The sequence below is a fragment of the Rhinatrema bivittatum genome, chromosome 5, assembly GCF_901001135.1.
Source record: "Rhinatrema bivittatum chromosome 5, aRhiBiv1.1, whole genome shotgun sequence".
NCBI classification, from domain to species: Eukaryota; Metazoa; Chordata; class Amphibia; order Gymnophiona; family Rhinatrematidae; genus Rhinatrema; species Rhinatrema bivittatum.
The window spans coordinates 369,950,640-369,967,598 of NC_042619.1; the positions used below are offsets into that span (position 1 = coordinate 369,950,640).

The window sequence follows — 16,959 nt, forward strand, 5'->3', positions numbered from 1 at the left end:
GTGTTCACCAAATGCATGGTAGTGGTGATGGCATTCCTCCACCAAATCATGATCTTTCCTTATCTCGACGATTGGCTGTTGGTAGCCGCCAGCCCGGACACGCTTCGACAAAATCTCCAAATCACAATTCAGTGCCTGGACAAGTTGGGATTAATCATCAACTATCAGATGTCCACCTTATGTCCGACACAAACGATACAGTTCATAGGAGTCAAACTGCTATAGAATTGACCTGGACAGAATAGTGATCACACTCATTTAACATCTAGCATTGATTAAAAAACTATGTTACCGAACCTAATGGCACGTTCACTTCACATTGCTGTCTTGACCAACAGTCAACGGACGATGCAAAGTTTGGTACAATCCTGCTGCAGTCATTGTCCACAGACTCCAAGAGGTCGACTGTCACCGAATGAACATCATGCTGTATAAGACAATACCTATGACCTGTTCGTCAGCGTGCTGGGAGCTTAGGACTCCCATGAGGGCATGGCTAATTCAGCTAATTCAGCCCTGCTATCGACAGGAAAAAGCAAGTTTGCTTACTGTAAACGGTGTTTCCGTAGATAGCAGGATGAATTAGCCATGCTGACCCACTCACCTCCCAGACAGTCGACATCAACTCTATGATCACGTTTGCTTTATCACAGACTGAGGAGAGTCGTTAGCAGCACGGGAAACCACGCGCAGCCTTAGAGCAAAGCTCTGACATCACTAAGGAAGCTCCGCCTCCTGGGCCTGACTGACAGTTCCCATGACAGCATGGCTAATTCATCCTATCTTCGGAAACACCATTTACGGTAAGCAAACTTGCTTTTATGCATTATCCATTAATTAAAACAAAACTGGCAAAAGTATTACCTTTCATTTCTTTCCTCTCTATAGGCCTCATGCTGATCTCACTGATGACTTTTCTGGGTAATTTGCTTTGGTCTTGCAGCTGTGTAGCAGAAGAAATGACACCATCTAAAAAAAAATTTAATATGACATATCAAAAAGTTATAAAAACAATGAGTAAATCACAGTAAAGCACAGGGTTTACTATACCACTAAAGTTAAATTTTCAAAGGCTTAATCAGAATCCTCATGGGTAAATACAGGGGTTAAACAAGGAGACTGGATCAATTTCTCTCCGTGATTTTCAGTAATTAAACTATTAATTTATAATAAATTCCAGGAAAATACTTGTGCAGCTATTTTAAGCAGTACTCAGACAAGTGCAGTAAAAAGAAAAACAATATAGAGTCTCCACACCTTCAAGCAAGTGCAGTAAAAAGTGCAGTAAAAAGAAAAACAATATAGAGTCTCCACACCTTCAAGCCCACAGTATTAGTGGACCCAATACCATTATCCCAAGAAAAAAATTTAGAGAGGAAGAAAAAAAATACATAGTGACCACAATCTTATTTGGAAGGATTTCCCATAGGACTGGAGATGTTATTAAACTTAAATGCCTGCATGGAAATTTGAGCTAATTTGAGAAAAAAAGTAGCTCCAAATTGCAGGTTGCTCTGACATTAGCAAGAACTATTTTCTTCTCCTTTGAGTCAACTTTGCTACATCTGGAAATATTCTGTCCCGATAATGAAGAAAAAGTTCCTCACAATGGGTCTCTATCTGGGTCTAAGGTGAACATTACTATTAAGGTATATGGCTTAAACAAGTCCTTATCAAAGATTGTTACTGAGAAAAATATAAAGAAGACACACATGCCAGAAATTATATTTAAAGGTGATGATTCAGAGGAAATGAAACAAAAGTCAGTAAACCTAGAAGATATATGGCAGCAAAATTGATAAACTAAAGAGTAGCAAACATTTGAACCAGATAGTATACATTCTAGAGTGTTGAAAGAATTAAAAAATGAAATTACAGACATTCATTTATTTATTTATTTATTTATTTATTATTTTTGTTATACCGAGTTTCATGACAGGCATCACATCAACCCGGTTTACAAATAACAATGTGTGTAAAGCATAGCGTAACGTAATAAACAATATTCCCAATAAAACTGTGAACTTTAAATACAGTGAATCAATTACAGGGTGTGAGAAAGTTACAATAAAACAGGGAAAATTAACTTGGAACTGGAAGAGGGGAGAGGTTGAACAATGCAATATTTACATTTCATCCAATTAATGTAATAGTATAGCAGAGTAAATAAATAAGCCTATGTGAATAAATGTGGCGGTACATAAATATGAAACGGTAAAATAAGTAACCAAGAGAATTACATTCACTTATTCAAGTCCTTTGATGATGTTGTCGACTTCTATCATACCCCCCCCCCCCCCAGTCGTCTCTTCTCCAAATTGAACAGTCAAACTTCCTTAGCCTTACCGCATAGGGCAGCCATGCCATGCCACTTATTTTGGTCACCCTTCTCTGCACTTTCTCCAGTGCAACTATATCTTTTTGTGAGATGCAGCAACCAGAATTGCACACAGTATTCAAGATGCAGTCTCACCATGGAGCGATACAGTCATTATGACATCCACAGATTTATTTTACATGCCCTTCTTAATAATTCCTAACATTCTATTTGCTATTTTGATTGCCACAGCTCACTGAGCCGTCAGTTTCAATGTATTGTCCACTATTTTATTTTATTTTTATTTGTGCTTTTCTATACCAGCATTCACGGTTGGTCGTATCATGTCGGTTTACATAGAACAGGGGGTGAGCAATAAATTATAACGTACAGAATTATAACCTGAGTATAAACAGTACGAACTGTAACAAGTGCAAGGAAAAAAGAAGTTACAATAAACAAGGATTTTTATTAAACTATGATGCCTAGAACTCTTTCCTGGTTGATAACTCCTAACCTAACACTGAATAATTATAGCGAGGGTTATTTTTACCTATATTCATCACTTTGCACTTGAACACGTTAAATTTCATCTGCCAATAAGAAGCACAATCTTCTAGTCTTGCAATGTCGTCCTGCAATTTATCACAATCCACTTGAGATTTAACTACTCTGCATAATTTGTGTCATCCGCAAATTTGATCACGTCACTCATCATACCCCTTTCCAGATCATTTATAAATATATTAAAAAGCACCGGTCCAAGTACAGATCCATGAGGAACTCCACTGTTTACTTTTTACCACTGTAAAAACTGACCATTTAATCCTACTCTCTATTGCCTGTCTTTTAACCAGTTTATAATCCACAAAAAGACATTGCCTCCTATTCCATGACTTTTAGGTTTTCTTAGAAGCCTCTCATGCGGGACTTTCAAAGGCCTTCTTAAAATCCAAATACACCACATCTACTGGTTCACCTTTGTCCACATGTTTATTCAACACTTCCAAAAGTAGGAGATTTATGAAACAAGACTTTACTTGCATAAATCCATGATGGTTGTGTCCCATTAAACCATGACTATCTAAATGTTTTGTGATTTTATTCTTTATATCAGTTTCCACGATTTTTCCAGGCACTGAAGTCACCCACACTGATCTATAGTTTCCCGGATCACCCCTGGATCCCTTTTTAAATATAGGGATTACATTGGCCATCTTCCAATCTTCAGATATAAAAGATTATTTTAATGATAGGTTACAAATTAACTGAAATAGGCATGAAATTTCATTTTTAAGTTCTTTCAGAACCCTGTGGTGAATACCATCCGGTCCAGGTGATTTACTGCTCTTCAGTTTGTCAATCTGGCCTACCACATCTTCCAGGTTCACTGTGATTTGATTCAGTTCCTCTGAATCATCACCCTTGAAAACCATCTCTGGAACGGGTATCTCCCCAATATCCTCTTCAGTAAACACCGAAGCAAAGAAATTGTTTAATCTTTCTGTGATGGCCTTATCTTCCCTAAGTGCCCCTTTAACCCTTCGATCATCTAACGCAGGGGTCAGGAACCTTTTTGGCTGAGAGAGCTATAAACGCCACATATTTTAAAATGTAATTCCATGAGAGCCATACAATATGTTTAAAACTAAATACAAGTAAATGTGTGCATTTTATGTAAGATCACACTTTTAAAGTACAATAAGTCTCTGAAAATATTACACCAGGCCTTAAGACACCAATACATCTCCTATTAGGAAAACGGACCAAGTCAGGCTGCTATAGAGTCCTACACAGAAACTACACGCCAGCAGAAAATCTCACCTGAATCATGTGCTGTCCCTCACTTAACATAGAATAAAGAGACCAAAACGCATAACAAGAAGCATGCAGAAAAAACTGAAATGGAAACTGCAACAAGCCAGAGTCTCTGTATGCAGTGTAACAAAGGAAAAGAAACATCACCCATCCTTATAAAACAAATCAAGAAATATAAAATCATCAGCAGTAAAACTGTACTAACAAAAAGAACATATTTCGAAACAGCTGATGAGTGGAATATCCAATAATTAAAAACTCATATAAAACATTTCCAGATACCAACAAAATATTTCAAAATAGCAGACACAAAGACCCAGTAATGAAAAATAATAAGGATACAAACATTTTTTTGCTCTGCATACCTGGGAACGTTTGATATCCAGGTGTCCTGAGATTGTTCTGAATTAGCAGGAGGAGGGGTGGTTTGCTTGGAACTTTCTCCTCTCTCAGTCACATACCAGCGCTTTCTCTCACACTGGCTCTCAATTACACACCTATACACACATGCTCTCAGTCACTCACATATACACATGTTTTTTCTCTCTCACTTATATAGGCTCTTAATTACACATTTACACACATGCTGTCTATCTTTTCACGCTTACACACACACACACAGGCTTTCAATCACATAAATACATGCTGTCTTTTTCTCTCACACACAGACTCTCTTTCACATGCTTACAAACATGTCCTCTCTTTCTCTCATTTACACACAGGCTCTCAATCACATACTCACATGCTCCCTCACCTAAATCAGCTCTCAATCACACACAGACACACATGGTCTCTCTCTCTCATTTAAACACAGGCTCTCAATCACATACTCACATGCTCCATCACCTAAACCAGCTCTCAATCACACACAGACACACATGATCTCTCTCTTACTTATACACACAGGCTCTTAATCATACATACACATGATTTCTCTCACACACAAAGGATCTCAATCATACACACATACTCTTTCACACAAACAGGTTTTCAATCACAAACTTACACATACAGGTTCCCAATGGTAAACTTACATTCATGCTCTCTCTCTCTCACAGGCAGGCTCTCAATCACAGACATACTCTCTTTCACATTTACAGGCTCTCAATCATTCACATACATGCAATCTCTCACTCACACACACACACAGCCCCCCCCCCCCCTCCGCGGCCTGGAAGAGGAAGTGGAGAGTATCGGGTGCGTGCGCGGCAAGAAGAGGCCACGCTAGTGCGCTCGGCATCGGCCCGAAGAAAAGAAGACTGCAGCACGGCTCGGAGGAAAATGAAGAGCTTCAACCGCGGCCGATAGGACTCTGCCTCCGCGAGGGCTGAAAATGAAGAGGTTAGCGTTGGGAGGCGGCTGCTGCTGCTGCCGCGAGTTCCCGCGGGGGAGAGAGAGTGCGGGAAGAAGAGAGCACGCCGGTGCCGCTGACTCCAGCTGTCCTGCCGCGTTCCGCCCGGGCTGACAGCATTTTAAGCCCGGGCGGAGGAGGACCGGGGAGCAGCTGGGTCAGCGGGAAAGTGTGGCGACACTTGTCTGCAAGCCAGATGCAGCCCTCAAAAGAGCCATATCTGGCTCGCGAGCCATGGGTTCCCGACCCCTGATCTAACGGTTCAAGCGACTCCCTCGCAGGCTTTCTGCTTCAGATATATTTTTAAAGAATTTTAGGTAGTTTTTGCCCCTACGGCCAACATCTTTTCAAATTCTCTCTTAGCCTGTCTTATCAATGTCTTACATTTAACATGCCAATGCATATGCTTTATCCTATTTTCTTCTAATGGATCCTTCTTCCAATTTTTGAATGAAGATCTTTTATCTAAAATAGCCTCTTTCACCTCACTTTTTCGCTATGCTGCAATCGCTTGACTTTCCTTCCACCTTTCTTAATGCAAGAAATACATATGGACTGTGTTTCTAGGATGGTTTTTGGGGTTTTTTTTAACAATGCCCATGCCTGCTGCACACTTTTTGGTTTGTAGCTGCTCCTTTCAAATTTTTTATTTTTTATTTTTTTTTAACTATTTTTCTCATTTTATCAAAGTTTCCTTTTTGAAAGTTTAGTGCTATAGACTTGGATTTATTTACTGTACCCCTTCCAGTTATTAATTCAAATTTGATCATATTATGATCAGTATTGCCAAGCAGCCCCACCAGTTACCTCTCTCACCAAATCCTGCGCTCCACCGAGAATTAAATCTAAAATTGCTCCCTCTCTCGTCTGTTCGTTGTTGCAGAGCTGGACCCTTGGCCTGAGGTGAGGTTAGCGCTACCTGTGAGTGAGGACCCCCACAGGTCCCCACCGTATGAAATAGAGGCCAGACAGGAAGCAGAGGCAAACAGGGGCTTTGCCAATACCAGCCCATATTACCCACAGTTTGAGCCCTTGGGTGCCGGGGCTGGCTGGTCTTAGGCGGGCCTCTGCGTGGATGATCCGGGAGCGGCCAGGTGAGGAGTGAGACAAGGAGCAATGAAGCCTCAGTCCAGAAGCCACAATAGACAACAGGAGAAGTCTGGTCCAGTGCGAGAATCAGAGGCAGGTGGCGAAGTCATAGTCTGGTCCGGTCCAAGGGTCAGAGGCAGGCAGCAAAGTCGTAGTCTGGTCGGTCCAAGGGGCAGAGGCAGGCGGCAAAGTTGTAGCCAGGGCTGGTCCAAGCGACAGGCCAAAGTCCATCCGAGGAGACAAGGCAGAGGAGAACTAAGGGAGGGCCGGAGGAGAAAGGTGGAACTCAGGATCAGGAACAAACTGGAACAAAGGCATGAACTCAGGAACAAACTGGAACAAAGGCAGGAACTCAAGATCAGGAACATGGCAACTCAGGAACTATGCTAGGACAAGCGAGGCTACCTGTTGCCAGGGCGAGCTCTGACTGGCAGAGCTTGCCTGAAATACTCTGAGCCACTGAAGTCATTAGAGCGGGCCACAGGAGCTTTTGCCGCCACGGCATCTTTAAGTCTTGGTGCGTGCCTAGAGCAGGACAAAGAGTATGGCGGTGGCAGTGGCCGCATGGCAGCAGGCACCGCCGGAGGGGAAGAGGCGCGGGCCGCTGGAGGGGAACTCTCCACCACACCGGAGGGACAGGAGCATGCAGCTGTGGCGCAGCCGCACAGAGCTGCCGACTGCCGAGTCAGCAGGAGGGACCGAATTCGAGGCCCAGCATCGGACAGAAGGAGGGCCTGGTCTAAGGCCTCCTTGGCCCAAATTCGTAACAGTACCCCTCAACCCCTTAATGCTCCCTCCAGGAAGTATGGGTTTCCTGGGATAGGTAGCAAGGAAGAACTTCAGAAGGTCCTTATCAAGGATGTTGACGGCAGGCACCCAGGAATTTTCTTCTGGTCCGCACCCCTCCCAGGAGAGGAGGTACTCCCACCTATGGCCTCTTTTGCGAACATCTAGCACTTCTCACACCTGGTAGGTGGTATCTGTCTCGGAGGGGGGGCTCTGGGATATTGCGGGTAGGCCTAAGGGCTTCAAGAGGGAGATGTGGAAAGTCCTGTGTATGCCCAGCGATGGAGGAAGGCGGAGTTGGTAGGTCACTGGACCGACTCGTCTGACGGGAAAGGGCCGATGAATATGGGCGCTAGGCATTCAAATGGGAGCCTTAGGTTGACGTGGCCACACCTTGTTGCCTGGTTGGTACTCAGGAACAGGTCTTTGGTGGGTGTTAAAGGTCCTCTTGGCGTATTCAGCCGCCTTTTCGATAATCTTAGAGGCGGGGACCAAACCGCAAGGATGGCTTCTGAGATGGCCTGAGCTGCGGGAGAGGGGACAGAGAGCGGCATCGGCAGAAGTGGCTGTGGTTTTCTACCGTAGACAATGGAAAAGGGGGAAACCTTTGTGGATTCACAGTGGTGGGAATTGTGCGAAAAATCTGCCCAGGGTAGGAGCTGGGACCAAGTATCCCGTTGGGCATTGGCATAAGCCCACAGGAAGGTCTTGAGGGAACGATTCGTGCGTTCCACTTGGCCTTTGGATGGATTTATCTAGGAGATAAAATTCAATCTCCTCCACATGAAGGGCACCAATCCTCATGACGATAAGTGCAGTAACCTGCATGACCCAACCAGGGAGCGGATCACCCTGAATTGAGGCCACTCACAGAGGAGTTTCAATAGTCCTGGTGGGGAGTTTTAGATGGAGCACGAGTTGCTTCATCAAGAAGTTCCCTCCTGCCCCGGAGTCAACCAGGGCCAGGGTAGGAAGTGAATTGGAGTCCCAGGGCAGGGTTGCGGGCAGAGACAACTGGAGGGCAGGATTAGCAGCGCCTAGGGTCAAGGCCCCTGCCGGCCCTAGGCTGTGGAGTTTCCTGGCCAGATGGGGCATTAGAAAGGTGGTGCCCCAAGGCTCCAAAATAGATGCAGAGCCCGGCCTGTTTGTGGCGCTGCTGCTCTTCTGGAGCGATCCTGCCACAACCAAGCTGCAAAGGTTCCTCTGACTTACGAGAAGAGGAGACCCCCAGAGTGGTCCCGAGGGCGGAGACCAAGGACAGTTATCGCCAGATGGCGAGGGACCCAGAGCTCTGTATGAATGATGAAGCAATGAGAGACATCAGAACAAGGAAAACGAAACTTAAACAAAGAAGAGAAACCAGCTTCCGCGTACGTCACAGGCAGCATGAGGAGCAGTGCGAACACCACTAGTCACAGGACAAGTGCATACAAAAATTTAATAATTGGACATGGGATAAGGGGCGGGGGAAACGCAGACACCTGGTGATAGCTGTGCACGCACGATAACTCAGTGAGAAAGTTTGAGCTTACCCCGCTTGCTTGTAACGCTTGCTGCTCCTAAAGAAACCAAGCCTTTCTTTATATTAAACTTTTCTGTCTGACTTTTAGAGCTGGTCTTTATTGGTCTTTCTTGTCCGAGGTTTCAAACATTCCGGTGCCTAGACTCAGATCCGCTGGAAGCCCTGAGCAAGCCTCCGCGGGAGTTCCGTCTCCAGTATCTGGCGTGCGGCGGCCGCCTACCGCTACCAACTAGTACCAGGTGCTTCGAGCGCGACTGGCGTTGGTAAACAGTGTCCTTAAGCACGCGTGTGCGGTGCTTTGTCTGGGACCGTGAACCCTTCCCGGTGCCTGATCCAGCTTTTGTTGGCCTCGTCCGAGACGTCGGATCAGGTAAGGCCCTAGGTCCCTTTCTCATAAAAGGGTCCCTGTTGTCATTGTTGCAATATATGTATATATAAGAGTAGATTTTTCCGTACCTTAGCTCATGCTTTTCCTGCCTCGTTTGCAGTTTTCTAAGATTATTATGTTTTCTAGATTTGGCTCGCAAAATGTTCCCACCTTTTCGGATGCGGGTCCCTGTGAAGCGCCGCTTGCTCGAGTGCTTGCATTTTTCCGTCCAAATGAGAAACTGATTAGGTCTTGTCACCTTAAATGGGTCATGTGGGCGGTGGGAGATGCTTTTCTCGCCTGACCCGCACACGGCTCGTTCGACACCGTTTTGCTGTCTCGCTTGAAAGAATATATTGAGAATAAGTATGCTTCCAATGCTGATAAGCTGCAAGAACACAGACAAGTTCACAGCTGGTTTGTTTTGATTAAATCATTTATTGAAGTTGGGACCCCCTCTTTGCCGAAGGACGAAGATGGCAGAGCCTATCCGCTTCCTGCTCCTCTTCCGGTTCTTCTTGCTCCTCTCCCGGCACCTGAAATGACGCCCCCTGCCCCTCCCACCATCGCTGCCGCTCCACTTGGTGCTCCACCCCCTTATGATATGTCCTCAAGCTTACACCCATACACCCTGCTGTTGCGACTGCCCCGGCCCTGACCACACCTCTCAAGTGTGTCAGGGCTGGGGCAGTCATTCTGCTCCTATGATGGCCGTTGGTTATACCCCCTTGGTCCCAGACCATGCCTTGCCACCTCCTTCATCTATGCTGCAGACTGTGATTACTATCAATACTAATGCTGCTACAGTGTCTGCCCCGATCCCCATAGCACCGCCGCTTTCAGACAACGAAGGAGGCCTCATTTCCGTCCATGGTACCCTGCATTATACTCCGGTTTCTGCAGACTACAGAGAACCCTCAGCCGCCCATCCCAGTGGCTCCACCCTTCCCGATGACTAGTTTGATCAGCTGACGTTTGGGGATCCACCCACCTTGACGCCTATACCACCCACTACAGCACAGGCTCGTATGGCCTCAGTCCTACGGCAATACGTCGCTGAGCGTGCCGCCTTAAGGGAACGATTTATGACAGCCCCTTGGCATTCGTTGCTGCCTCTGCCAAAGGACTGAATGTTACCCCTTTATCGTCTCCGTCGATACTGACTCCTGGCGACTTCGTAGCTTGACAAGAGCGATCTTACTTTTTTATTTTTCCCTGGCTTGACTACTTGTCTGGCTGGACAGAGGCCCTGAGTCCACAAATGGCCTCAGTCCTACGGCGATACGTCGCTGAGCATGCCGCCTTAAGGGAACCGATTTATGACAGCCCCTCGGCATTCGTTGCTGCCTCTGCCACAGGACAGAACATTACCATTTTATCGTCTCCGTCGATACTGAATCCTGGCAACTTCGTAGCTGAACAAGAGCGGTCTTACTTTTTTTTATTTTTCCCATGTAAAAAAACCATATATTTTTTTTACATGGAAAAAGGATTGAAAGTGTGGGAAAAATACAAAGGCCAGTACCCCGCCTACCACAGAAGTCGTGACAGGGGCTCCTTCTCCTACCCCTGCTGTGGTTCTCCCCATTTTAACCAAGGCACGTACTGCGAGAGGCACCCCCATCCAGTCATACTTACCTTGGTCTTTTACCGATCTACACTCCATTCTTTCTAACATTCCCTCTATTTCCCGAGGTGCCAATGCCTGGATCTCAAATTTGAAAATCTGACCATGGGTATGCAGCTCGCCGTTGGTGATATGACGAGCCTTTTTGCCCAAACCCCTGGCTTAGATCAATCTGCTGTCTGGACCCCGGGTCCAGCGTTCGTCCGTACTGTTAACCCAGGACCATGATGGAGATTCGTTTAACTCCCACCGCTCTGCTACGTGGGACACTCATCATTTATTCCCACAACAATGGTACTTCTCTAAACTGACCTCTGCCCGATGGGACCCAAAGCTCACCCCGTTTGACGCCTACTTGCATAATTATCAAGACCTATTCAACCTGGAAATGGGTAGATCATACTGTGATGCCAACTCTCTACCCATGTTTTGTCACATGTTCGTCCAAACCTTATCAGATAAGGTTCACCAAGCTTTGGGAAATGTCGTAGGTTTGCAAAACATGACATGGGGTCTTATGCATAGTAATATCCTGCACCACGTTCAGAAATTCCTAGATGCTAGAGATAAGTCCCAAGAGGATTTTGTTAAAACCCAAAGGCAAGTGAGCTCATTATTAAAGAAACCCCCAAGCAAAGTTTAGCAGATACCACTGCTACCCCCACCCCTGATGAGGACTCCTGTTTCTTTCAAGCTCCTGTTTCTTGTGGTTCTTTTCGTGGAACTAGGGGAAGATCAGTACAGCGCCATCCAGCACAAACTTGGAATCGTGATCAAAGGCCTCGTGATTGGGAACATCAGGATTATGCCCCCCGATTGGCCTACACCTCAGAGGAGGGGGCCTGGACTACAATGTTATCAATGTGGACAGTTCAGCCATTATGCCAGAGATTGTCCCTCTGCTCCTAACCCGGAGAGCCAATACCCTGATGGTCGCCCTAGAGGACAATCCCAATACCCAACTTTCAACCCTCACACATGGACAGGTCCGAGAAGTCAACATCCCCCCCCCCCCCCCCAATGATGCCGAACTCCAGCTCCCCTTATCACACCGATCACCATTCCCGCCGACTCCCATGAGCCCACCCTTGAACTCAAATTGAACGGTAGACATTCCGTGCGGTTCCTAGTAGACACGGGAGCTTCCATTTCTGTCCTTCGCTGTCTACCCCCTTCTGTTTCTCTATTACTCGATTCACAGCCTGTTACTGTCTCTCAGGCATCCCTACCCTTTTACGATATACCCAGATTTGTACCCTGCAGTGTGGAGACAAACAACATGATGGTCGTTTCGTCTACGCCCCAAACTGCCCTGTCAATCTTTTAGAAAGAGACCTACTTACGAAATTCCAAGTCCAGTTGAACTTCTCCCATGCTAACCCATCCTTAATCATGGCAATTCTTGATCACTTTACCAATCAGCGTACTTCTGCGCTGGCTTCAATTCCCAAAGACTTGTGGTCCATAGTTGGTGAAAGCGAATTTGGTTTCTCTCACTCAGTACGCATCCACCGCATTTGTCTCAAGGACGACAATATTGGCCCCCAACAAGACCAATACCCCCTGCCCTCTGACGCTCTCCTCTCTATCGAAAAAGAGATCCAAGGTCTGTTCGCCGCAGGTGTCCTAGAAACCAGCGATTCCCCCTTTAATACCCCTCTGTTCTCAATAAAGAAAAAGAATGGGAGATGGTGACTCGTCCAAGATTTGCGACTGCTGAATGATCTAACTATACCTATCTATCCCAATGTCCCTAAACCGGTAACCCTTCTACATTGCACACCGGTCCATCAATTTAAAACATGCACTGACCTATCTAACGCATTCTTTTGCATCCCTCTTGATCCCTCTTGCCGTCCATTGATGTCCTTCCAGTTTGGACCCCATAGCTTCCAATGGACATGTCTTTCGCAGGGCTTTCACAACAGCCCAACAATTTTTAGCACCCAACTACGCAAAGACTTGGAACTGTTTGAGGCAACCTTACCTGCCAATGCTAGCCTCTGCCAATGCATCGATTACCTACTACTTACGGCTATGGACGAGGATCTCTGCATACAGCTTTCTGTCCAACTTTTAACAACTTTGTATCATCTGGGATATAAGTTCAACCGCCGCAAATTTCTCTTGGCTCAAACCTCCGTTTCTTTCTTAGGTATCCATCTGAAGAGCGGAGTGCGTTCCATCAATGAAGACCTCGTGCGATCCTTAGTGTCCCTTCCAGTTCCACCCCTCACGATTACCCAGACCCGAGCAGTACTGGGTTTGCTCAATTTCTGTCGTTTATGGATTCTAGCCTTAAGTGAAAAGGCCCTTTTCCTGTATACTTACACACAGGGACAAGGGAAAGGTTCCCAGCCCGTACATTTTACTGCCCGAGACACGTTCCGCCTGAAAACCCTTATCACTGAAGCTATGCAAGCCAATACTTTACTCGCCTACCAGCATACCCAGTCCTTGCATCTCTGGGTTATCGCTGGCCACCACACTTGGTCTGCTGTTGGTATACAGGATCAAATGGAAGCTGTTATTTTCCTTTCCGGTAAATTCTCCCCTGTTGAACTAGGAATGACTACCCTGTGAAAGGGGAATAGGTGATTGCGCCGCAATGCGAGAAAAATTGGATCACTATATCCCTTATGCCACGGTGATTCTCCATACTCTCCATGATGTAAGTTTCCTTCTTACCCCTTCTCAAATGACTGACTGCTTCTCACAACTCCTCCGCTACCATCTTGACCTCCTCTGCTACCTCTCTACAACCATGGGGCAAGACAGTCCCTGCTACCGCTCCTTCCCTGGATAAAATACTGTCTGCTACGGATCCTTTTGATGTTCAACTACATACTTGTACCTGGCAAATCCCTGAGCTGGATGACATTCACTTGTTTGCCACCCCCTTAGAAACCGGTGAATACTGGTTTACAGACCCTGGAGGGACACTCCTGACTGCCACTGGTTTTGCTGTTCTCCATCTTTTGCCACAATCTGACAAGGAAGTGGAGAAACACGTGTTTTCCTTGCCCCCCGACACAAGTGTACAAGAAGGAGAGTTAATTGCTGTAACATGGGTCTTGGCCCATTTACTGGAACACCGTTCTCAGTTAGTCCCTGTGGCTATCTTCACAGACTCACATTACATCTTTTCCTCATTACACCAGCACCGACACAAATGGAAAAAGAGAGGGATGATAATGAGTACAGGTGCCTCCCTCAACAGTGTGAAAATATGGCAAACTAGTTACATCCTTAGAAGAATTTAGCGACAGAGGAGAACACGTCACTATAACCTGGGTCAAGGGTCACCAGAAGCCAACATCATCCTGGGAGGCCCTCTAATCATTTAGTCGACAGAGAACTCCAAGACCTCAGACAACGACAAAGAGATAGTACGCCTAGCCCATACCGTATCATGGTCACCACCCGTTCCAGAGCAAAGGCAACAGCACAAGAAACCCACCTTCATGGTCCATTCCGAGAAGACGAGGAAACGCCCTTGTGGTACCCAGAAGATGATGTTCCCTCCCCCATACGAACTGCTTACCAGTTTCAGCAAGAAGCAACTGGTGCTGAGATGGAAGAATGGTTACATGCTGGGGCCACGCCTATCAGCCACCCCAGTGAGGACTGTTTCCTGTGTACTCATCCATCAGGAAAGCCATGCTTACCCCTGACAGCAATTAAATATATCGCCTCCAGCTTACACCCACCTGCCCATAGGCCCGCCACACAGCTTATAGAAGAACTACTGTCCGCATGGTGGAACCTGAAAATTTATACCATATGCCATGAAACTTTACAAATGTGCCACATTTGTACCGGTAACATCCCACGAAGAGGGCCTCTTTATCAACCCTGGACATATCCCACGACCACAAGGTCCAGGTATAGAATGGCACTGTGATTTCACCGATATGGGAACCAGAGAACGTTGTCGTCGATAACTTTTGGTTTGTGTTGACAGATACTCGCACTGGATAGAAGCCTTTCCTTGCAGAAATGAGACCAGTGACGCTATGGCAAAAGTGCTATGTCAAGAAATCATTCCACGGCATGGATTTCCACACTGTATCGTTATCCACAACGGCACCCACTTTGTCAACAAATTAGTAGATGCTATTACGCAATTACTGGGATGCCACCACCGCAGAGCAGCAGTTTACAGGCTCCAGAGCAACCGTCTCGTAGAGAGATAAAATGGGTTATTAAAAACCTGATTGCGGCTACTTATAGAACAGACCAAAAGTACTTGGTTAGACTGTTTGCCTTGGGCATTACTATACTTGCGAAATGCACCCATTTTCAATTTGCGTTTGTCACTATTCCAGTTACAAACAGGTAGGTTTATGCCTTGGGTGACCCCCAGTATGACTATAATGGATTGTCTCCCTACATATTGGAAGAATTTATGTGCTGCTCTAACCTACATCCATTCCTTTGCAGGTACTCCGGATGAGAAACGGTCCGACTTAGAACGCCTTCCATCTATAAAGGTTGGTGATCTAGTGTGGAGAAAGAACTACACGCACAAGAGTTGGAAAGACCCCATGTACGTGGGACCCTTTCCCGTTTCTGCTGTTACCCCGACAACTGTTAAATTAGTACAAGTCACAGTGTGGACTCATCTTAAAGACATCCGTCCGCAACCACAACTAACAGATCCAGATCACAAATTGGACTCTCAAGGACAATTGCTCCCGTTTGATGACCTAGACTGAAAGACTGAAATGTTTCACCAACCTCTGTTCCTTTCTTTTGATACCTGGATGTGTGTTATATTGATCCTTTTCATTATTTTCACCATACTTTGTCTACTCCTGTATTTCCAGTTTGGTATATGAGTTTTGTAATCAAGAATGATGTTCAATTGCTCTGCTAGGTTATCCCTCCTGGTTGGTATACTTGTGTCACCCATATGCATAAGCAAGCGATCCGGCCTCATGAAATGCTGGTATCACAATAACCATAGATGGTATGACAAAAACATCCACATTGCTATATAAGACAAGGTACGAATGTCAAGGGACCGTCACACATTATACATATAATTCCACCCAGTACAGTGTGTGCACACAAAGGAAAGACCACTTGCTTTGATCCCACTTAAAATCCCACCCAACAATGGCTGCAAGTTCACAAAGGAAGCTCGTCCCAGGGACAGCTCTTAGCATCTGTCTTACTGTCCCCCATTGATAAGCCTGTTTCCCTTATCTTTGAGGTATGTTCCCTGATCCAGGACTGGGATTTTATTCAGACCTGTGGTAGTTCCCTAGAATGGCACCACACTTACATGCATAGCCATAAGTACATATGTCCACAGCAGTGGCCCCATACATACAGAACCAAGAACCATTGTGTCTCCACGATAGCGAATTCCTATTGTGGATATTGGGATTGCGTTGCCTTCACCACTTGGCACACTACACATAAGTCAGCATCCTTAACATTGGTACCGGGCCTGTCAAGCTGCGCCCTGAACACCTGTAATAAGGTTAACTTTACCCTTTTCAAACCATCCGAATTCCTCCGCACATGGGGCAACATTTTTTGCATCCGAATCTATGCCACGGGAACCGACTCAGGAGGGCTCTTTTACATTAAGGTTACTACCCATAAGAGTCCATTGGATCATTCCGCCATTTTCAAGGAATTCTATCAGCATGTCCAAGAACCTTTTCCCGTATCCCAGAATGCCTGAAACCTGTTTATTGATCTTGCCAATGCTATAACGACATCCCTAAATGTCTCTAATTGCTATGTTTGCGAAGGTACCAAAATGGGAGATAATTGGCCTTGGGAAGCGAAAGAATGGGTTTGGAAGACACCTTATAACGCCTCTAGTATTCAATTTCCACCCAGATATGGGAAAGCACAGTTGATATTGGCCCACTATATTGTTGCAACATGGTGTATCTATAGGCCTTACACAACATTGCATACTATAGCTGTAGGCAATTCCTCTTTCTTGTCACAATCCTCCTTCAACTATACCATGAAAGCTCAAATGATAATCTCCCATTGACCCAATTCTTCCGTAACTCCGAACTTTACCGATTGGGAAAGTGAGCCTTTCCTTTCCCTG

The 16,959-nt window shown here is 45.8% G+C and overlaps 1 long non-coding RNA gene across 1 annotated transcript in view; it reads right to left on the reverse strand.

Moving 5' to 3' along the window:
* Positions 1–870: 870 nt before the first annotated feature.
* LOC115093087 overlaps positions 871–16,959 on the reverse strand; it is a 100,491-nt gene continuing 84,402 nt past the window's right edge. The window contains exon 3 of the long non-coding RNA XR_003857166.1: positions 871–969. This is a non-coding gene — a long non-coding RNA (uncharacterized LOC115093087). The remainder of the gene's footprint in view (positions 970–16,959) is intronic.